Here is a 25,541-nt window from a genome sequence, read left to right as displayed (position 1 = left end):
GTTCAAGAAGGAGTAATTATAAATATTTAAAACCTATCACGAAATCATGCGATCAAGTTTTTGGCGCCGTTACTGGGGAACTAAGATATTAGGAATGCTCAATTTTTATTACTTTAGCCATTTATTTTTCTTACAATTAATTTAATTTAATTATTATTATTATTTATTAACCTACCCTTTCTTTCTCTTGGCAGGTTTTTATAGTTTATGACTAGAAGAAACCCGTCGGGACCATTACTTTTTGATTAAGAAATCAATCATACAGTTCGTAGAAACCAAAGAGAAATAAGGTAGAGCTTAAGATACATGGAGAATGAACAAGAAGACGATACTCAACCCCTAACCGAAGAGATGGCTGAAAACCAATTCAATCAGCTACCTCCTGCAATTGCGGTTAATCAAAATCCTGCTCCACGCACTATGTATGATTATGCTAAACCTTCTTTAACAGGAACTGAATCATGCATAGTTAGACTTACTGTAGATGCAAATACTTTTGAATTAAAACCTAACACTATTCAAATGATACAACAATTTGTTCAGTTTAATGGTTTACAGGATGACCAATCTCACACTTGCCTTAGCCGACAATTCTCCATGAATCCAATTCAAGGATTCCGTTTCACATTTAGGAAGTTTCAAACCTCTCCCTATCTTATGATCTTATATCTATATTTCTAAGTAAATCTATCTTTGTACATTAAGGACAATGTACATCTTAAGTGTGGGGGAGGGGGGGATTATTTATATCATTATCAGAAAAATCCCTGAATTTTGTCTTGTTCTCAAATAATCTTCTCATATCATTATTAGAATGAATTTTGATTAATTTATGATTTTTATTGATATGTCTTGAATTAAAACATAGGCATTTATGCATTGATTGTTAGACTTTAAGGAATTAGAGAATCAAGCATGATAAAGTTGATTTTTGGGAATTAAAAATCTTTAGGTTGTTTCCCCAAGTTTAGGTATTATCTTGAGTTGAAATTCACAGGTTAAACATCAAAAAGCCATAATTTTTGTGAGATCTTGAGCCTTTAAAGCATATATTATTTCTTTCATACTCACTTTTATTGGTGCTTTGAGTGCGTCAATATCGAATTTTTATTCTAGAACTTGCTTGATTATGCATGTCAAGACCACACCTTTGATTTGATATGTTGAGATGATAAAGGCACCTACATTTAACCCACTCACTCCATAAAAAGCCTACCTCCATAATTAACCATTAATTAACCCCTTTAAGCCTAACAAGCCATTCATTGATTTACCCTCAATATTAACCCATAACCCATTATTGTTTAAATCCTATCAATTAATTTGATCCCTATTTTTGTCAAGATTCGATTTGAATAAATTGCTTAGCTATGTTTTATTTTTAGCAAAGTCCTATAATATTTGACATGTTCTTAAAAAAATTATTATGAAATTATGCAATGCTTTGATTAAAACGATGTTATCCATGAAGAAAAGCTCAATTAGGAATGTAAATTGTCAATTCTAGTATTTTTCTAGTTAGGTAATTTTTCAATTCAATCTCGATTCTAACCTTCTTTTTCAGCTTATGACCACACCCCCTAACTAGGGCCACGTTACAACCCTCTAAAGACCTTTTGATTGATGTATCATCTCAATATATAGTGGTGGAGAGTTGATTTTCATGCAAGCCTATGGTAATAACTTTTCATTTTGACTAATGAGTGCTTCATTTGTTTTCCTTAAACACTTCGAGTGATTTGAGTGAATCTTTAGTGAGAATGTTGAATTTTGTGATCTTTTGAATCAAAGGTGATTACTAAGATAAGGGGAGACACCTAATGTTTTTGTGATAAAATGCTCAACTTGGAATGTTTGAAACTTTGATGTTCTTCTAGTCGAATTCTCAATGTATGATTACTTATGGTTTATTTTGAGATATTATTGATAGGAATTATAAGTTGAGAAAAATGAATTATTAATTGTCAGTTGAGGATTTTGCTTAAGGACAAGCAAACGCTTAAGTGTGGGGGTATTTGATAAGTCGTAATTTATACATATTTTTATCCCATGCTTAGCATATTTTTGGATAAATTATCATCAAATTTGTGGAATTTGATTCTCCTAATCCTTTAATTTCATGTTTTATACTTACATGAGCATAGGAGAGTAAAAAGAGCGAGAAACAGGCCAAAAATGAAGAAAATAGGTCAACATAGGAAATCAACACGACCTGGACTTCCTCACACAGGTAGTTCACACGCCCGTGTCTATTTAATAGATTGCAACACAGCCTAAGCCACCTCACACGGGCGTGTCACACGGGCATGTCCCTGTCGAGCCCAAGTCTAGTCCTATTCAGAAAAGACCACTCTTGAGGGTTTTGAAGCCTTCTAAAGCCTATATAAACACCCCAGGAGGTACCTAGAGGAGACACATGGAGTAAGAGGTAGGGAATTACTCGAAGAAAGCCAATTGATCCATCTCAGAAGCCAGATTCTCCTTCAAGACTGAAGATCTCCCTTCAATTTCCTTCAGGATTTTTTGGGTTTCTTTACATTTTGTTATCATTATTCTTCTGAGATGTTTTCTTTTACACATATGAACTAAATCCCCTAAATACCTAAGGGGAATGAAACCTAAGACGGATCTTGTTATTATTTTCTGAATTATATGATAAATATTTGACTTGTTCTTAATTATGAGTTCTTAATTCTTGCTTTAATATTCCAGGATATTGATTCAAGTATTGATATGCTTATTCAGAGGAGCAAAAGTCCCTGTCTAAGAGTAGATGTAGCATAATTAAGCGGAGTTGATTGCACCCCTAAACATAGGGCAACATAATTTTGCCGAATTAGGGTGAAACCTAATAAGGGAATCCATAGATCGAGTTAATGCAACACTAGGGGTTTTAATTTGAAAGAGATTTCAATTAATCAACCTAGGGTTAGATGTTTTTAGTCTCGAGAGAGATAATAATATAACTTAGGGATTTCTACGGATCAAGTCAAGTGAATAAATCGTCTGATTTAGAGTCAAATAACAAGTGAACTCTAGGTGGATTTTCCCTTGGGTATTGTCCAAATCAATCAGTTTTTCCCAAAAGTATTTCCCCAATTTTCTTCCTGTGCATCTTTAGTTTAGTTAATTAATTTAGATAAAAAAAAAACCCCTTTATTTTTAGGCTAGATAATAAAAAGAGAGTTAATACTAGCACTTTCAGTTCCTGTGGGTTCGACATCCTGTCTTGCTATAAACTATACTACTGTTCGATAGGTACGCTTGCCTTAATCGTGATAATAGTTAGCTTTCAAGTACGACCAATCATAAATATAAAACTTATCGCGATTTACATCACATCAATAATTCATCTAACACCCGAGCAGTATTCTCGAGCCAGAACTCGACTTTTTTAGCATCATCATTGATTTTCGCTCTAAATTCCTCAGCCCCATACTTTCTAAGCTTATCTACAGGGACCTTACCAATTCTTACAGGTGCCATACCTCGTGGCAAATCCTCATCAAGTTGGTTCGGGGGCAGGGGAGTTCGTGGTATGTTGAGGTGATTCCTCAAATAATCCCCAAACTATTCATCCATCATATCAAAGAAGGCGGCTCTGGCCTCTTCCTGGCCTTCAGACATAAGCCTTCTACCACTACTAGATACAGCTCGTTGTACGGAAGCTGGAGCATGGCTCTAAGCTCCCTCAGACTCATCTTAAGCCTGATTGGAAGACATTTACTATATTCAAAAACAATTTCAACAATTAGGAGATGTCACACTATCAATGTTCAAATAATGGCATGTATAACGATACTCAATGCTTCCTAAGGTAGTCCTAAAATTAACTAAACCGTAGCTCTGATACCACTAAATGTAACAAACCTCACCCATAACCAACGTCGGGACAGGGTTTGAGGTGTTGCAGGGCTTACACATTCACAAATATAGTAAATCGGGTCACCTAATTTCACCCAAAATTAAAAATTTTCAAACACATGCATATTGTCCCTTATACAGGCCTTTGAGACCTAAAACATGCATCGGGGCGGTTCGGGACAAAACCGAAAACGTTCGATAAAATTTGGGCAACTTGTTAAATTTCTTTGCATTAGTGAGTCACATGCTCGTGTAGGTTGGGCCGTGTGATCGCACACGCCCGTGTGGCTTGGGACACGCCCATACCCTCAACCTGTGTAACTCTCTGTTTATGATGTCAGCATAGATTTAGGGGCACATGGCCAAGAGACACACTCGTGTTTTTAGCCTGTGCTCAACACTGACTTAAAAGTTTAGGTGCAGGGGATGCACGACCATACCACACGCCCTTGGGGGCAATCCGTGTGTCACACACGGCCTAGACACACGCCCGTATGTCTACCCGTGTAGACGTTGTTAGGCTGTTTTCTAAGCCTTTGGTCACCCTCTATCAACCAATCACACTTACAGGTTACCTTAATACATAATAAGACCAGATTTTATTCTTACATATATCCTTGATAAACCTCATTGCATGTAAACCTCATATCATCGGTTTTATACATGCTAGGTTATTTCCTTTGTATTAAGGATTTTCCATGCCTCATTAACACCTTTAAGATTGGCTCATTATTGTAACTCATTGCCAATTATGGGCTAGCCACTCCATGTAAACATAAACATGCATAGATTTGTAGGTCATAGCCTACTTCAAAATAAGCCAATTTCCATGGTCAAATACAAGAAGATATGTAAACTTTTACAAGCTTTCAATGGGCAATTCAAATGACACATATCACAAAATGAACCAAAGCCCTATACACGCCATTGAACAAAATAAGAGTATCTATATACCAAAGCTGGACTAATTGATAGTGTGTTGATTCTCCAACTGTCTTCCAATATTTATGAGTCCTCGAGCTCTAAAGACAAGGAAAAGAGAGGGGTAAGCATTTACATGCATAGAAAGCCCGAATAACTGGAAAGTAAACTTACCAAGTAATTAGCATATAACCATATTTAGCAAATATACAAACAAGAATAAAATGGTTTCCCTATCACATACACTCAATCAATAAGTTAGTCACAATAATAATACACCATGTAATTTGTCTTAGATGAGCTCATCATCCAATATTTTCATTTTTTATCTCATGTTAATCCCGTTGAGTTTCTTGGAAATCTCGATGGATTATCCATTTATCGTCAAGCCATAAGAGAGATCATCTCATGTACGCACTCCCGCGAACCTCACATCTTACGACGGGATCACCAGTCCAAGCTAAATCCCCCGTATTTAAACTCATAAGGTGATGTCGGGATTACTAGTCCAGGCTAAATCCCTTATAGCGACAAACACACTTAATTAGATCGGATCTAAAATACCAATCCAGGCTAAATTCAAACCCTAATCAGATTACCCATCCGGGCTAAATCTAAAATTCACACATTTTCTTCGGGAGGCTCGATCATTCAAGGAACATCCGTTCGGGCTAGATCTTTTTTATATTTGAGATCAATGGATTACCTGCCCGGGCTAAATCCTTTCTGCAACACATGCAGGATCTCAAGTCATGTAAGCCATGGTTTATCCATCAGATTCCCTTTTCAACTTCAACAGGGACATTTATCAACATGTCATTATTAAGGATGTATTTCATAGATTTTCATGCCACTATCAAATGCAATTACCATACATTCATAGATCATGAAATTAAGCATACTATGAGTTTACTTTAAGTTATCCGAACTTACTTGGTATTCGTCTCGGAATCGTATTTCAGTTATTCTGAAACTTTTCATTTTCCTTGATCGACCTCCAGAATTTGTTCCTCGGGGTCTATAAAAATAAAATTAAATTATTAACACCTCACATTATACCTTTTCAAGTCTAAATTTCACCCCCAGTCCAAATAACCATTTTGCCCCTAGGCTCGTATAATGAAACGCATGCTATTTCTACCCTACCCAAGCCAAGTCGAACACTTTTACCTCTTATGGCAGCCCACATTTTTCCATTATTTCACATTTCTACCTCATATTTTACACCTTTTGCAAAAAGGTCCTTTTAAGGGTTTTCCATGAAAATCACTTAGGAAAATATGTTTAACACGCATCCAACTTTTATATTCCTCCATAAAACATCAAAATACAAGTAACTCATGCATGGGTAAATTTCTAAACATGAACCCTAGCATGAAATATGGGAAGAAATAGAGAGAGTAAGCTATTGGGATTTCAAAAATACGAAGAACATTAAAAACGGGGCTTAGGAGCACTTACTGTTGAGCTTGAAAACCTTGAAAACCCTAGCTATTGAGAACCCCAAATTTTTGGCAGCAACATGAAAGAAATGAGCTGATTTTTTGGCTTATTTTTCCCATTTTATTTCATTAAAATGCCAAATGACCAAAATGCCCTTAAGCCTTTTCTTTAAAATTTCATCCATACAAGCCTATTTTTGTCCAAAAACTTAGAAATTGGGTAAATTACTCTCTAAGAACCTCTAATTAATAATCTAAAGCAATTTCATACAAATTGCTTCTAGAATCCAAGTTTTTCAATTTATTCAATTTAGTCCCTAATTTCCAATTGGACACTTTACTCAAAGAAATTCTTCATGAAACTTTAGCACATGCATATTCTCATATTCTAGACCTCATAATAGTCATGAAATAAATATTTTAATATCAGATTTTTGGTCTCGAAACCACTTTTTCGACTAGGCTTTATTTCAGGATGTTACACATTTCAATTCAATAAACTTTCTTCCACAATTCACTACCACATCATGAGCGATCAACCAATCTAAACCCAAAATTACATCAAATTCATCAAATGGTAATAGCATAAGATTAGCTGGGAAACAATGACCCCTAATCAACAAAGGGCAATTCTTACTTACCTTATCCACTAACACATACTTGCCTAATGGGTTTGACACTTTTATTACGAATTCAGTAGATTCAACAAGTAAGTTCATATCAAACACCAATTTCATGCAAACATGCGAATGGGTAGACCTAGATCAATCAAAGCAACAACAATAGTTTCATAGATAGAAAATGTACCCGTGATCATATCAGGAGATGAGGCCTCTTCGCGAGCACGAATGGCGTAGGTCCTTGCAGGTGCCCTGCCCTCGGGTCTCACAGTAGACTCTCTAGGTGCACCCTTACTACTCGTTCCACTACCCGAATTTCTCTGAGGTTTTCCTTTATTAGCAGTGCTATCTAACCTTATTCTTTGTAAATTTCCTCTTCCGTCCTCTTAAGGCAATCCCTAACAAAGTGATCAGGGGAACCACACTTAAAACAAGTTCTATCACTCCCTCGACACTCACCGAAGTGGCATCTCCCACATTGGGGACACCCTGATCTATCGAGTTGAGCATTCCCAACACTAGCAATTGAGGTAGTCTGAGCTTTCGAAACCGTGTACTGTTTACTCCTATTCTTGCTCGAATACCCAGCATAGGCATTAGATCGAGTAGTAAACTCTCTCGACTTCTTAGATGAAGATTGAAAAGATTTGCTTAGTTTCCTCTTCTTCAAGTCTCGAGACACCAAATCAACTTTCCGCTTTTCTTTGGCCAATTTTTCAGCCTTGCATGCTCTATCGGGAGGTAGAGTTTGGTATTGAGTTAATGCTTAGGACAACTCCAATATCCATAGCTCTGTATAGAATGGCACCTACTGAATTAAAAGAATTGAAAGATCGTTGCAAGAGTTGATAGATAGAGGTTTCGCGTGACCGAGTTTCTCACCCTGGGGTGCGCCAGTGTTATTTGTGAAAAAGAAAGACGGAACTATGAGAATGTGCATTGATTATAGGCAGCTCAATAAGGTGGCTGTAAAGAACAAATACCAGTTGCCACGGATTGATGATTTGTTTGATCAACTAAAAGGGGCTACAGTATTTTCGAAGATAGATTTGAGATCAGGCTACTATCTGTTGTGAGTTAAAGACTCCGATGTGCCAAAGACTGCTTTTCAAATGAGGTATGGACACTATGAGTTTTTGCTTATGCCTTTTGGACTTACTAATGCACCTGCTGTTTTTATGGATTTGATGAATAGGATCTTCAGACAATATCTGGATCGATTTGTAGTTGTGTTCATAGATGAAATTTTGATCTACTCTTGTGATGAAACTGAACATACCGAACATTTGAGACTGGTGTTACAGACTTTGCGAGATAAACAATTGTATGCGAAGTTCAGTAAATGTGAGTTCTGGTTAAGTGAAGTCAGTTTTCTGGGCCATGTTGTATTAGCATTTGGTATTCGGGTTAATCCGAGTAAAATTTCAGCTATACTTGATTGGAAACCTCCGAAGAATGTTTCTGAAATCCGAAGCTTTCTGGGACTTGCTGGTTATTATAGACGATTCGTGAAAGGTTTCTCTATGATTGCAGCTCCGATGACAAAGCTATTGTAGAAAGATGTTAAGTTCGAGTGGTTAGAAAAGTGCTAGAAAAGCTTTGATCAGTTGAAAGCCCTTTTGAACGAAGCTCCAGTGCTAGTCCAGCCAAAATCGGGTAAAGAATTTGTTATCTATAGTGATGCATCTTTAAATGGTTTGGGCTGTGTTTTGATGCAGGAAAGTAGAGTTATAGCTTATGCCTCGAGACAGTTAAAGCCACATGAAAAGAACTATCTGACTTACGACCTAGAATTGGCAGTTGAAAATTTGGTGTCACTATCTATTTGGTGAGAAATGTCATGTTTATTTTGATCACAAAAGTCTGAAATACTTGATGACTCAGAAAGATCTGAATTTGAGACAACGTCGATGGTTAGAATTACTAAAAGACTATAAGGTCGTGATTGACTATCACCCGAGAAAGGCTAATGTTGTTGCTGATGCTTTAAGCCGAAAATCACTATTTTCTTTGAGTGCAATGAATGCGCATATGGCTATGTCTGATGATGGTTCGATAACAGCTGAATTGAAAGCAACACCGTTATTTATTCAGCAGATTTATGATGCCGAGAAGTTTGATAATGATTTGTTAGCAAAATGAGCTCAATGTGATTCAAATATAGATTCAGAGTTTCGAGTTGATACTGATGGTTGTTTGAGATTCAGAAACCAAATATGTGTCTCGAGAAATTCAGAGTTGATTCAAATGATTTTGAATGAAGCTCACAGCAGTCAGTTATTTGTTCACCTAAGTACTACGAAGATGTACAATGATCTGAAACAACTTTACTGGTGGCATGGCATGAAGCGAGATATTTCTAACTTTGTTTCGAAATGTTTAGTCTGTCAGCAAGTGAAAGCCAAGCATCAGGTACCTTCTGGATTGCTTCAGCCGATTATGATACCTGAGTAGAAGTGGGACAGTCACAATGGATTTTTTATCTGGTTTACCGTTGACACCGAGCAAGAAAGATGCAATCTAGGTTATTGTGGATAGATTGACTAAATCAGCTCATTTTATTCCAATATGTACAGACTATTCACTTGATAAGCTAGCTGAATTATATGTTTCTCAGATCCTGAGATTACACTCGGTACCTATCTCTATTGTTTCGCACAGAGATCTGGGGTTTACATCACGGTTTTGGAAGAGACTGCAAGATGCACTAGGTACAAAATTACATTTCAACACTGCTTTCCATTTGCAGATAGATGGTCAGTCTGAGTGAATCATTCAGATACTTGAGGATATGTTGAGATGTTGCATTCTCGAGTTTGAAGGTATGTGGGAACGATACCTACCTCTGATTGAATTTGTGAATAATAATAGCTTTCATTCGAGTATCAAAATGACACCTTATGAGGCTTTGTATGGTTGTAAATGTCGTACACCATTGTATTGGACTGAGCTCAGTGAAAATAAGATACACGGAGCTGATTTGATCAGAGAGACTGAACAGAAAGTGAAAGTGATCCGAGAAAGTTTGATAGTAGCATCAGATCATCAGATATCGTATGCGGACTTAAAATGAAAAGATATAGAGTTTCAGATCGGAGACAAAGTCTTTTTGAAAGTCTCATTGTGGAAGAAAATACTTAGATTCGGACGTAAAGGCAAATTGAGCTTGAGATTTATTGGGCCGTATGAGATTATCGAGCGTATCAGGCTGGTTGCTTACAGACTGTTGATGCCACCTGAGCTAGAAAATATCCATAATGTATTCCATGTTTCAATGCTACGAAGGTGTCGATCGGATCACTCACATGTGATTAGTCCGTCTGAGATCGAGATTAAGTCCAATATGACATATGAGGAAGAACCGATTCGCATTCTGGCTCGTGAGATTAAAGAGTTGTGAAATAAGAAAATTCTGTTAGTTAAAGTACTGTGCCATAAATACGAAGTTGAGGGAGCAACATGGGAGTCAAAAGATACAATGAAAGAGCGTTATCCGAACCTATTCACTGGTAAGATTTTCGGGGATGAAAATCCTTAAGGGGAAGAGTTGTAACAGCCCGATTTAGACCTTAGTCGGAACGGTGGTTTCGAGACCATGAATCTGAGTCAGAAAAATATTTAAAAATTATTTTCTGTGTTTATTTTGTGTGAATTTATATATGTGAAATTTTCGTGATTTAATTTTATCGTTTGGGTGTCCGATTAAAGAAAAAGGACTTAATCGCGTAAAAGGAAAAGTTGGTTGTTAAATGAGAAGGTGCTTAATTGTTGTTGTCTTTATAAGTGGAGGCATTTATAATGCAATTAGACCAAAATTATGAGTGTTGTACGGTAACGACCTTATGTTATAATGATTTTATATGTAAATTAAAAGGTTAAATATATCATATTATAACATAATTAAAAATCATTGTTCATTATATTTTCTTTTGGCCGAAACTTAAACAAGAAAGAAAAAAGAAAAAGAAGCTAGGGTTCGCCTTCATTCAAGCTTGATTAAGGTATGAGTTTAGCTCGGTTTTTGATAATTTTTACGTTTGTGAAATCGTTGCTTCGAGTACTAGTAAACCCATGCTTGAATTTTTGATTTTGGTGAATATTTTGAATTATTCCTTGTTGAGAGCTTGTGATTTTTTGATGATGAAATATGAAAGATATGTTTTAGACTAACATGTTTTATATTGGAGTTTTTGATGATTTTGAGTAATTTAGGACTAAATTGCAAAAAATAATTTGAGGGACTAAAATGTTAATTAATTGAAATATATGGACTTTTATGAATACTAGGAATATTCGGCCAGACATGGGTATATTGAAATTTTGCATATTGTTGTGTTTTGTGCAAAATGGACTAAATTGTAAAAAGTGTAAATTCAGGGGTAAAATGGTAATTTTCCCATTTATGTGTTTTTGGACTAAATTGAATGAAAATATGTTTGATTGAGCTTAATTTGAATTTTTTTAGATTAAGAACCAAAGAAATCAGATTTGGATCGGGGGAAAACGAAAGTTGTCGACTAGCTATCCCGTTCCGTTTTATATCGTCCAAGGTAAGTTTATAAGCAAATAGACGTACTTAATTTTAATTAAATGCTAAATATATATGTTAAAATGAAATATATGAATTTATATATGCTATTGCCGAATATGAATAAGCTTGGCTACTATATTTCCAAATTCGTTTCAATCGAGTTACGAAATAGTTAGGATACATTTGTCATGACATAGGATTTCAAAATATGTGTGCGAGTAAGACCATGACATCGATATGTAACTCAAATATATGTGTGGGAGTAAGACCCTGTCTGGGACAGTGGCATCGATATGTGGCTACATGTAAGACCACGTCTGGGACGTTGGCATTGTACGATATGTGTGATTATTTGGGTGCCCTATCCAATTCCGAATGGTTCATCGGGCAAAGATAAATCGTGTACTGGTGTGTAGACTGAGCTAAATGTCCAGGTATGAATTAGCTTGTTGGCTACAAGTAATAAGGTGAGTTTATAACTTAATATTTGTTACAAGTCATGTCTAATGCTAATGATGAATATATGTGAGAATGGTATATATATTCGGCCTTGTGACTAAATAATTTGAGCATCAATAGCCTTGTGACCATGTATATTCGACATATAGGTAATATATGTATGTGATGTTATATTATGATTTTCGAACTTACGTATTTAAGTATATGTGTGTGTGGTTTCATTATCACTATATGTTTTTGGAAATTGATTGTTAATATGTTAAAATAACTATGTGAGTATTCGGCCAAGTAGGAAAATTGTCTATGAAAATGTCTTAATTATCTCGTTTGTAAGGTTGAGGTCTAGCATGATAATGTTCAGGTAATTTGGTTAGTTAAGATGAGTTAAATATATCATTGGATTGTTTATTTGATTATGACTTACTAAGCTATGATAGCGTACTCTGTGTATTCGTGTTTACTCTGTTTTATAGATTTTGGAGTCAAGCTACGAGCTCGGGGACTGTCAGCAAAGTTCATCACACTATCTACTATTTTGGTACCTTTATAAGTTAAACTCGAATTATGGCAAGTATAGGCTGGAATGTGTTTTGAGACGTTGAATTATGGTTTTATATAATTTAAGCCATGCAAAAATGGCTTTACTTTTAAGCTTGGAATTGGTTATGTTTGGGCATGGTTTAATCTATTTTGGTTAAAATATTATATGTTGTGAATTGTAGGTTAAATGTGCTAGGTGTTATATGTGTTGGAATCGACTTGGTGGTGATGATAGTTATAATGTGTATTCGGTTTTGTAATTAGCTCAACTTGAAGATTATGCTCATTGTATATATGTGTGTGGTGTGTTTGGCTAAAAAAATCGGTGTGAATAATGCTTTAGTTGGTATATGCGAAATCTGCTGTATTCATATGTGTATATTCGAGTGATACATGTCACTATAATTCTGTTATGACTTGAAAAGATGGTAATAGATTATTTAGATTGGCAAGAATATTTAATGAGACGTTGAATTTAAGTAATGAACATGCTGGTGGATGTTTGGCCTTTACACTTATATACCTATGTATATGATGTCTCGGTCATTAAATATTATTTGGGAAGATCAATTTGATGACAGAATATAAACTAATTATTTTGGTTGTGTTTGTGCATTTTTGACATGATAATTATCATGTGTTTTTAAGGGTACTCTAAATCGTTATTTATGTCTTGAATGGGTAATTATTTGCATGTAGATGATTCAGGTTTATTTACTTTAATACGTGAGTTAAGCTTGATATGTTTATGTAATGATGGTCAGTAATGGTCCAAATTTGATTTAGTTCAACATGCAATACGTGTTTATTGATTCATGAAATGTATACATATTTATATATAATCATTCAATAAAGTTGTTTATGACATTTATGTTAATGAAAAAATTGCCATGAAAATTCTTCTAATTGATTTAAAATGCGCATGTAAAGAATTAAGAAGTGAAATGTTTGATTTTTAATTTGGTATTCGATTATCAGTGGAGTGTTGAACATATGATTCACACATATAATATGATTTCTTTTTAATGTATGTTTAATATTTATTTAGTTATATGCTTTGTATATATATGATTTTAATTTGAGTTATTATGAGTATGTTCAGAACTGTGTTTTGTTCAGTAATGCCTCACAACCTCATTTCGGCGACAGATACGGGTTAGGGGTGTTACATGATGTTTGTGTTTGAATGTTTAAATGTATGAGATATGTATATGTTATGATGTGATCGTTCGGTAATACCTCGTAACCCTATTCCGGTGATGGATACGGGTTAGAGGTGTTACAAACCTCCCCACACTTAAGATGTACATTGTCCTCAATGTACAAACAAGTATAATCACAGTATAAGCGGAATATCATAAGAGAGGGAGAAAACTGAAACTGCCTTGAATATTGGATGAACTAGCCAAAATAGTGAAAAGCGAAATTATAGGCAAATCTAAATATAGTGCATGGTTCCGAACAAACTAAAAAGAAAATAAACACAAATAGTGAAGAAGACTAAAAGGTTACCACTCAATTACAAAACAACCATAAAAATAAAAATATAGTTCGAAAAATAAAATAAATAAGTTTAAGAAAATAACAATAAAGCAACTAAAAATAAAAAATAAACATAAAAAGAAAAAGAAAAAGAAAAGAAATAAAATCAATAAGCCTCATCGTTAGGAGCATCAATATCATGAGTCCCCGGTGTAACACACCTAACCCGTATCCATCACTGGAATAGGGTTACAAGGCATTACCAATCAATACATATCATTCACATTCATCATGGTTTCAAAATCAAAATCCATTCACCTCAATCATATTGTCCCTTCTAAGGTCCTACGAGACCTTAAAATGTGCTTGGAAGTGGTTCGGGACTAAACCAATATCATATGCAAACTTTGAGAAACTTATAAAATTTTCCAACATTTAAGGATCACACGCCCTGTCACAGGCCGTGTCAAAACAAGGCAAACATACTGACTTGCACCACATGGCCGAGGATACGCCTGTGTGCCATGGTCGTGGGAGAACTAGGGAGGTTACTGACTTGGATCACACGGCTGACCACACACCCATGTACTAGCCCGTGTGCCACACATGGCCAGTAGACATGTCCCTGTGTCTAGGCCGCGTCAAAAATGTAGGGTATACTGACTTAATTCAAAAGGGTACCCCAGGGGACACACGGCTGTGTAACATGACTGTGTGTCGCATACGTCTGAGACACACGCTAGTGTCTCTGTCCGTGTGGACAAAAATAGGTTATTTGCAAAGCCTATTTGCCACCCTTTTCTCATAAACACATAACCATCAAAATGATACCATTTTAACACATATATAGGCAACCAAAAACATGCCAATTCAAATACCTATCATGCTATCTAAACTCAACCATTTCAACTACTTAATTTAATATTCAAAAACATACCAAATCAATGTGCCACAATCATCAATCTCACATAACTTTGAAATGTATTTTCATCACCTTTCTATCATCTAATTCATGTCTCCCAAACATATTAATTCATCATTTACAAAATATACCATAATATACCATTCCCCAAGCATTAATACACCAACTTACAACTATCCAAAATAGCCAACTCTAATCATACCAAAACAAGCTAACATATAAGGCATTATATACATCACATATATATTTCTTACCAAACACAATTTAAGCCAACTTAAATGGCCATACACATCAACATTTACAAGCCAAATCACATGGCTAAAATCATAAGTCAAAACATAACAACATGATACTAGCCTATACATACCATATACCATATATACAAAGCTTCTAAAAATACCAACGAGATGATCGATAGTATGATGATGTTTCCCGACTATCCCCGAGTCCAAGCTAGCCTCGAAATCTATAAAACATGGAAAGAACACACAAAGTAAGCTTTAAAAGCTTAGTAAGCCATATACAAATAAAGCTATCATATAAACCTTTGCATATCAATTCAAATATGCTAAAAATAGCTAATCACATTCAAAATTTACAAACCTTTCTCATTGAACATATATTCAATGTCTTAATCGAGTTCATCAAATATTTCCCCTTTTCAATACTCGTATGAATTTCGTACGTACCTGAGTCACTTAGGTCATTCACAGAAGCTTTCTCGACTTGACTTTGCCCGTTGAACCGTTTGGAATCATTAAGGATACTCAAAAATCACATAAGCTCGTACAATGCCATATCCCAGATATGGTCTTACATGTTATATATATAGATGCCACTGTCCCAGGTAGGGTCTTACACGAAATCGATTAACGATGCCAATCTCCCAGACATAGTCTTACACGTAATCTCAATACAATGCCAATGTCCCAGATATGGTCTTACATGTAGTCACATATCGATAACTTAATGTCATGACATTCGTATCCTATACTATTCCTAAGGTTCGTATGGGACTTTCAGATATTGTAACTTCTTCGATTCATGCTCGTATTTGCTTGTTTGACATTCATAGCAATTCAATGATAATAAAGCATAGATAATTCAATTCAAAGGCATTTATTTGCATATGAACTTACCTCGTGTTCGGAATAAACGGACGGAATCGACTATTCATCAACTTTCGATTTTCCCCGATCTAAATCTGTTTTCTTTCGTTCTTGATCTATATACATTCAAAATTAACTTTTTTATTTATCAGCACATTCAATTTAGTCCACAAACACATATTTGGGCATTTTTACACTTTAGCCTCTAAAGTTACACATTTATTCAATTTAGTCCCTATTTCATAAATGCACAAATTCACAAAATTCAATATGACCCATGTTAGCTAAATTCTCTATAGGTCCCTAGCAGCCCATATTTCACATTTATTTCATAATTTAACCCCTCAATTTACACTTTCTCAATTTAATCCCTAGTTAACATTTTTGCCAAAAATCACTTTACAAAATATGTATATCAAACACCAAGCTTGCATAATTCATCATCAAACATCATAAAACTCATGGATTCATCAATGGAGTTTTTCAAAATCACTAACAAACTCAAAAATTAAAGTATAGGCTAGCTAGCACTCGAAGCAACGATCACAAAAATGTAGAAATCATCAAAAACCGAGCAAAGAACATACCTAAATCAAGCTATGCAATTGCCGAACCCTAAACGAGTAACAATGATTCTTTTCTTCTCAATAATCAGCTAGATGATGGAATTTGAAAGAAAATTGGCTTTCTTTTTATTTTGATTAAACTTAAATCACAAATTACTATTATAACTTTAATGGATAAACATTAAAAACTTATAATGGATGTCCATAAATGTCCATTATCACAATAAATGGTCTAATTACAACATAAGGACCTTTCATGTAATAAGCCATAGCAATTTGACACCTTTATCAAATAGAATGTAACTTTTACATTTTATGCGATTAAGTCCTTTTTTCTCAAATTGAGCTATTAAACGATAAAATTAGCTCATGAAATTTTTACACATACATATTCACATGCTGTAAACACAAAAAAATAATATTAAAATAATTTTATGACCTCAGATTTTTGGTTCCAAAACCACTATTCCAATTTGGCTAAAATCAGGCTGTTACAACTCTCCCCCCTAAAGGATTTTCATCCCCGAAAATCTTACCAGCAAATAGGTTTGGGTACTGCTTTCTCATAGCATCCTCGGGTTCCCACGTAACTTCTTCTACCCCATGTCAATACCATCATACTTTCACTAATGCAGTTCTTTAATTTCTGAGCTCTTTGATATCACGAGCTAGAATTCAGATCGGTTCTTCACTATACCACAAGTCTGACTGAATCTCAACTTCGATCGGGAAATAACATGCAAAGGATCAAATCTGTATTGTCGAAGCATTCATATGTGAAATACATTATGAATCTTTTCTAACTCAGACAGCAATGCTACTGGTCCAACTCGCTCAATAATCTCATATGGCCCGATGAATCTCGAACTCAATTTGCCTTTACGACCGAATCGAAGTATTTTCTTCCGCGAAGATACTTTGAAAAACACTTTATCCTTGATCTGAAACTCAATATCTTTCCGTTTCAAGTCTGTGTAAGATTTCTGTCGATCCGATGCTGCTTTCAAACTATCATGGATTACTTTCACTTTCTACTCAGTCTCTTTAATCAAATCGACCCGAAAAATCTTATTCTCACAAAGTTCAGTCTAGTACAATAGTTTCCTACACTTTCGACCATATAAAGCTTCATAAGGTGCCATTTTAATACTTGATTGAAAACTATTGTTATACGCAAATTCAATCAACTATAAGTACTTTTCCCACGTACCTTCAAACTCAAGAATGCAACATCTCAACATATCCTCGAGTATCTGTATAACTCACTCGGATTGACCATCCGTTTGTGGGTGAAATGTGGTACTAAAATGTAGTTTTGTACGTAGTGCATCTTGTAGTTTCTTCCAAAACCTCAATGTGAATCTTGGATCTCTATCTGAAACAATAGAAAAAAGTACTCCGTGCAATCTCACAACCTTGGAGATATACAACTCAGCAAGCTTGTCAAGCAAATAATCTGTACACACAGGAATGAAATAAACTGATTTTGTCAACCAGTCAACAACAATCCAGATTGCATCTTTCTTACTCGGAGATAGGGGTAAACCCAAAACAAAATCCATAGTCACTTTATCCCATTTCCAGTCGGGGATAATAATCGATTGTAATAAACCAGACGGTACTTGATGCTCAACTTTAACTTGCTGACAAATCAAACATTTCGAAACAAATTCTAAAATATCTCGTTTCATACCTTACCACCAATAAAGCTCTTTCAAATCGTTTTACATTTTCGTACTTCTCGGATGAACAGACAAACAACTACTATGTGATTCGTTCAAAATCATCTGTATCAACATTGAATTCCTCGGAACACATATTTGGCCTCTAAATCTTAAACAGTAATCTGAATCAACTTGAAACTCTGAATCAGGGCTCAAATCACTTTGAGCTCATTTTGCTGACATTTCATTATCAACTTTCTCAGCTTCGTAAATATGTTGTACAAACAACGGTCTCGCTTTCAATTCAGCTATAATCGATCCGTCATCAGATAGAGCCAATTGAGTATTCATTGCACGTAAAGCAAACAAAGATTTCCAGCTTAAAGCATCAGGAACAACATTTGCTTTTCCCGGATGATAGTCAATCACTAGCTCGAAATCTTTTAGCAATTTTAGCCATCTTTGTTGTCTCAAATTCAAATATTTCTAAGTCATCAGATATTTCAAACTTTTGTGATTTGAATAAACATGACATTTCTCACTGAACAAATAATGTCGCCAAATCTTCAATGCAAACACAATAGCTGCTAATTCTAAATCATTCGTCGGGTAATTTTTTTCATGCGGCTTCAACTATCTCGAGGCATAAGCTATGACTTTGCCTTCCTGCATCAAAACGTAGCCTAAACCATTCCACGATACATCACTATATATTACAAATTCTTTACCCAATTCTGGTTGTACTAATACTAGAGCTTCAATCAAAAGAGTTTTCAGCTGATCAAAACTTTTTTGGCATTTATCTGACCACTCAAACTTTACATCTTTTTGAAGCAATCTCGTCAACAGAGTTGCAATCATCGAAAAGCCTTTTACAAACTGTCGGTAATAGCCAACTAGTCCCAAAAAACTGCAGACTGCAATACATTTCTCGGAGGCTTCCAATCCATTATTACAAAAATATTGCTTGGATCGACTCGAATACCTGATACTGATACAATATGCCCCAGAAAGCTAACCTCACGCAACTAGAATTCACATTTACTAAACTTTGCATATAATTGCTTATCACGTAGGGTCTGTAATACAATTCTCAAATGCTCGGCATGCTCAGTTTCATCTCTCGAATAGATTAAAATATCATTTATGAACACAACAACAAATCATCTAGATACAGTCTGAAAATCCAGTTCATCAAGTCGATAAAGATAGCAGGTGCATTCGTCAATCCGAAACGCATAACTAAAAATTCATAGTGACCATACCTCGTTCTGAATGCAGTCTTGGGCACATCAAAGTCTCTAACTCACAACTGATAATAACCAGATCTCAAATCTATCTTTGAAAACACTGTAACCCCTTTTAACTTATCAAACAATAATCTACTCTGGGCAGAGGATATTTATTCTTGATCGTCACTTTGTTAAGCTGTCTGTAGTCTATACACATTCTTATCGTACTATCTTTCTTTTTTACAAACAATACGGGAGCGCCCCAAGGCAAGAAACTCAGTCTTGCAAACCCTTTGTCAGTTAATTCTTGCAACTGAGATTTTAGTTCTTTTAACTCTGTCGAAGCCATTCTTACGGAGCTACCGATATCGGAGTTGTACCCAGTACTAAATCAATGCCAAACTCAACCTCTCGTAATGGTGGTAATCCTGGTAACTCTTCTGGAAACACATCTAGATACTCACACGCAATTGGTACTGATTCGATTTTCTTTTTAGTCACTTTTGTATCTAACATATAAGGCAAGTAAGCTTCGCAACCCTTTTTCACATATTTCTAAGCCAACATCAATGAAATCACTGTTGGCAAACCATTTAGATCATTTGACTCAATTCAGATAATCTCATTATTCTGACATCTCAAATCAATCATCTTTTGTTTGCAATTCACAATAGCATCATGCAATGTTAGCCAATCCATACCCAGGAATATATCAAACTCGTCAAATGGCAACAACATCAAATCAACCGAAAAACAATTATCCCGAATCATCAACGGACAGTTCTTGCACACTTTATCAACCAACACGTACTTGCCTAAGGGTTTCGATACTCTAATTACAAATTCAGTAGACTCTACAGGTAAAGTCTTAATGGATACTAAATTCACACATATATACAAATGAGTTGATACTGGATCTATTAATGCAATAACTTTAGTATCATAGAGAGTAAAAGTTTCGATAATGACATCTGGAGATGACGCTTCTGTGCAAGCTTGAATAGCGTAAGCTCGTGCAGGTGCTCTTATCTCTGACCTCATAGAAAAGTCTTTAGTCACTTTCTTGCTACCACTTACATTTCCCGTGTTTCTAGGTGGTCTACCTCTAGCTGAAGTGTTACTCGGCCTTACATTTTATACTGCATCTTGTTTAGCCAACTCTAGAAAATCACGGATAAAATGATCCAATGATCCACATTAAAAATGGGCCCGATCATTAAATCTACAATCATTGATATTCCTTTTACTACAATGTTTATGTAACAGCCCGATTTTAGGCCTAGTCAGAACAGTGGTCTCGGGACCACTAATCTAACATCAGAGAAAGTATTTTATTATTAATTTTAATTTATAACATGTTTAAATTAGTGCATGAAAAATTTGGTGAAGTAATTTTAGTGGTTTCATGCTTAATTGTCAAAAAGGACTAAATCGCATAAAGTGCAAAAGTCCTATTTGATAGCTAAGGGTGTTAAATTTTCATGAATCATAAATTGGGGCTCTTTAAAGGGCAATTAGACCATTTTAAAAGAGGATGACTAGCCTAGGGACAAGGAAATAGAAAAGTCAAAGAAATTAGGTAGATTGGTGACTTAAATGAATAGATTGAATAAAATAAAAATTGGCCTTCATCTTCTTTACTCTTTCTTTATTCCCACAGAAATATTAGCCATTAGAGGTGCTTCAGAAGCTTCAAAATTCCAGCAACATATTTCTCTCTCACGTAAGTGATTTTGATAGTTTCTTTGATGATTTTCTTACACTTTTGGACCCCTTGAAGCATGAACTTTCAAATGAAGGGACTATTTTGCAAATGGCTCAAAGACTAGGGTTGTACCATCAGAGTGTTCATGTTGATTTCTAAAATTTTATGGAAGAATTGAGCTATAGTTGTGAAATAAACAACTTTTGTGAAGTAGTTTTCATGGAAACCTTAATTAAGGATCATTTTGCATAAGTTGTAAAATAGGTGATAAATGTGCGAAATAATGAGAATTATAGGCTGCTCCTACCATGAAAAGTATCCGACTAGGCTTGGTTAATGAGAAAATGTGATAAAAATCAATTTTTGGTTCTAGGGGTAAAATGGTCATATTGCAAGAGTCTAGGGGCAAAATGGTCATTTTGCCTAATTTTAAATTGTTGAGTATCTAGATCGATAGAGTGATTAAATTTGTGAATTTTTATCATTTTAGATCAAGAATTACAAAATCCGGCCTAGACCGGGGAAAAGAAAAGCTAGCGGACTAAAACCGACTCGTCGCCTACATTTTGATTACCGAGGTAAGTTGTATGTAAATAATACAATTACTTTTTTATTATATGTGTTGAATTAATATAGCATGAAATACTTGATTGTGGAAATGAGAGTGCATGATGATAATTGAGATAATAGAATTCCCGTTTGAACCATAAGAAATAAGTTGGATATTCATGCCATGACATATGGGTTATTATTGTGGGCTAGTGCAAGACATGTCTGGGACATGCATTGGCCACATTATGAGAGCTAGTGTAAGACCATGTCTAGGACATGGCATCAGCATTGAGACGAGAGCTAGTGTAAGACATGTCTAGGACATGCATCGGCCTCGTGAAGTAAGCCAGTGTAAGACATGTCTGGGACATGCATCGGCTACGAGATGCGTTAGTTAAAACCATGTTTGGGACATGGCATTGACATGGATATGCGAGAGCTAGTGTAAGACAATGTCCGAGACATGGCGTCGGCCTCGACGATGATAGTCTGTGTAAGACCATGTCAGGGACATGACATCGACTTGAGACATGAGCCAGTGTAAGACCATGTCTAGGACATGGCGTTGGCATTCTACCCCACGTTTAAGGGTTATTGAATATCCAGTATTGTTCCGAATGGTTCAACGGTGAGAGTTTCAGTTTAAGTTAATGAGAAATGTATAACCTTGTTGTGAGTGGTACAGGTACCTATTTAGTATCTATGGGATGTGAGCTCAATATAAGTTATATGTTTTGTATTGGATAGTGATGAGTAAGTTGTGCTTATGCCTTCCTTTGTATTACGAGCATGTTGATGAATGGTAGAGTTGTTGTTATATTTATTTGTGCGTAACTTACTAAGCTCTATGCTTACTTCCTCTCATTTTCATTTTCTTATAGTGCCGCCTAATTAGCTTAAGGATCATCAGATGTCAGAAGCATCGATCACACTATCAACCAAAGCACTTGGTATAGTTAGATCTCTTTATTTTGATTATGGCATGCATAGGACTCTTTGATTTTGTTTTAGTGTCACATTATTTTAGGGCCAAATGTGTTGGCTTGCTTTAACATTTGACTCATTTTGTACAAGGCCATGAAAAATGACTAATATTGAAAGTTATTATATGAATGTAAAGTAGTCTTTCATGAATGAGAAATTGTTAGATTGGTTATGAAATCATGCTAATTTAGACTTTGATTATGTTGGTTGTTGTTATGTTGTGTTTCAGGGTGGCAAAGGGATTGGTAGATAGCCTTATGTTGTTCACATGGGTAGACAAACGAGTATGTGTCTAGGCCGTGTTTAACACACGGCCAGCCCCATAAGAGTGTTGTCCAGCCGTGTGTCCCCCACACGTAAAAATTTCAAGTCAGTGTGCATGGTAGTAAACACACAGGCAGAGACACGACCGTGTGTCTCAGCTGTGTGGAGGACACGGCCTATGGCCATGGCATGTGCCTCAGCTGTGTGCGTTAAATGGGATGCTGACGGTCAGAAACAGAATGTCTAGGTTCTTGCACACGGGCTAGGATACGGGCATGTCATGGTCGGGTAAAGGACACGGGCATGTGTCAAGTTGTGTGAAAACCCTTGTAGATTCGAAAATAGAATTAATTTCACACGGGTATAGGACACGGGCGTGTCCCTAGGTGATTAGGCCGTGTGTGCCACACAACCTCTTAAAGTAATAATATCCATCTCATTAATCTCGCTTTCATTTCTTTTTTCTTTATAATATATTTTAATGTTGAATGATCAGTGTAAACATAAACTCTATTTGCTGTCAAATACGACCGGAATTTCTCACAAGAAAACACAATGGCAAGTATGTCCTCTTTAGTTGTAGTGTGACTGTATTATGCCTAATTGAGTTTCTTACTTGCATAATGAATGGCTCCAAATAGGTTATTTCTTTTCTATCCTAACACTTCGCCTACATCATAGTCACTAGCATCGCACATTATAATAAAAGGTTCTAACCAATTATGAGAGATAATTACAGGTGCAAAAATAAGTTTTTCTTTTATTACCTCAAAAGCTTTGATGCATTCCTGGTCAAATACGAGCGATGTCTCTTTCTGTAATAGTTGATTCAGCGGCTTAGAGATATGAGCAAAATCTTTTATAAATCGCATGTATAACCTAGCATGTCCCTAAAAATTTCTCACTCCTTGCACTGTTGTAGGATTTTGAAGTTTTTTAATAACCTAAATTTTATCTTTGTCCACTTCTAGACCTTCTCTTAATATTTGATGCCCTAAAACCAATCCTTCTTTGACCATGAAATGACATTTTTCCCAGTTCAGTACAAGGTTTGTTTCTTCCCATCTTTGTAGGACTTTTTCAAGGTTGTCCAAACATTCTTGAAATGGATCTCCATATACTAACAAATCATCCATAAACACGTCCAAGCCTTCTTCTAACTTGTCGGCAAAAATAGCAGTCATACATCTCATAACAGTTGTTGGGGCATTGCAAAGCCTGAATGGCATTCGTCTAAAAGCATAAGTAGCAAAATGACATATGAAGGTAGTTTTTTCTTGATCAACTGGATGTATTGGGATTTGATGGTATCTTGAGTATCTGTCAAGGAAATATTAATAATCCTTCCCTACCAACCTATCAGGAATTTGATCAATGAAAGGAAGTGGGAAATGATCTTTTTTTATTGCATCATTTAACTTTCAATAATAAATGAATACTCTCCAACCAGTAACTCTTCTTATTGGAATTAATCATTTTTATCATTTTCAACCACAATCAGCCCATCTTTCTATGGATACATTGCGTAGGACTAACCCATTCACTATCAAAAATAGCATACACAGTACTTTCATCTAACCATTTAAGTAACTCTTTTTTTACCATTTCCTTCATAGTTAGATTAAGCTGACATTGTGCATCCACTACAGGCTTTTTTCATTCTTCTAATCTAATATTATGTTGACATAACGTAGGATTAATTCCCTCAATACCAGCTATTCTCCATCATATGGATTTTTTACATGTTTTTAAAATGCTTAATAAAGCTTCTTCTTGTTTTGCATTTAGTCCGGTAGCTATAATCACTGGTAATGTATTTTATTCCCATAAATATCCATATTTTACGTGTTCTAGTAAAGGTTTTAATTCTAAATCAAGAGGTTTAATAATAGACGATGTTATTTTTGTTGTGCTTAAAATAATTTGTTCTGATTGTCCTTTACTCTGATACCACCAATCTAGTTGAATAGATGTCTGAGAATTTTCCTATTAGGTATCTTCCCATTTTTCTTTTTCTGATTCATATTTTTGATCAACTAAATCTACTTGAATTGTAACACCCCAAACTTGGCCTAGACGTTATGGTCGAATCTGGCGTGTCACATCAAACCATTTTTCAAATTTGACCGTTCCGGTGAAAATCCATTACTGAATCTAAATTCCTTTATTATTATTAAACTAAAGTTCTCATCAAAACGTTTACCAATTTTTTTGCCTTTGGTATATTACCTCATTTAAAATAGCGGAAGCATTTTGAAAACTTTGTTGTTGGAAGCTCGTGTTCCTTAGAAAAATCATGCCATTTTGAAATCTCGAGTTTTCCTAGACTAGCAGTTTAGTATAAGAAATCACAATTCAAATTAAAACTTAAAACCCACCAATGGCCTTCTTACATAAATTAAAAACCCAAAACGAAATCTAATTGCAATTAAAAGAAACAGAAACAGTAGTGTGGCCATCTCCGAGTCCCTCGCAGCTCCAAACCATCTAAGCTTAGGGATTACCTACACAGTTAGAAACGGGGTGACTTTACGAAAACTCAATGTGTAATCCCAATAATAAACAAATAGTGAATAACACGGTATCAGTACAATCCGGGCCAAAGCCCTATTCATTCTCGACATATACTAGGCCGAAGCCCTTCGTTTAACGGTTACTGGGCCGAAGCCTTTTCATAAATCAAA

Source organism: Gossypium arboreum, chromosome 3 (genome assembly GCF_025698485.1).
Source record: "Gossypium arboreum isolate Shixiya-1 chromosome 3, ASM2569848v2, whole genome shotgun sequence".
Lineage (NCBI taxonomy): Eukaryota > Viridiplantae > Streptophyta > Magnoliopsida > Malvales > Malvaceae > Gossypium > Gossypium arboreum.
This window is presented reverse-complemented; position numbering follows the sequence as displayed.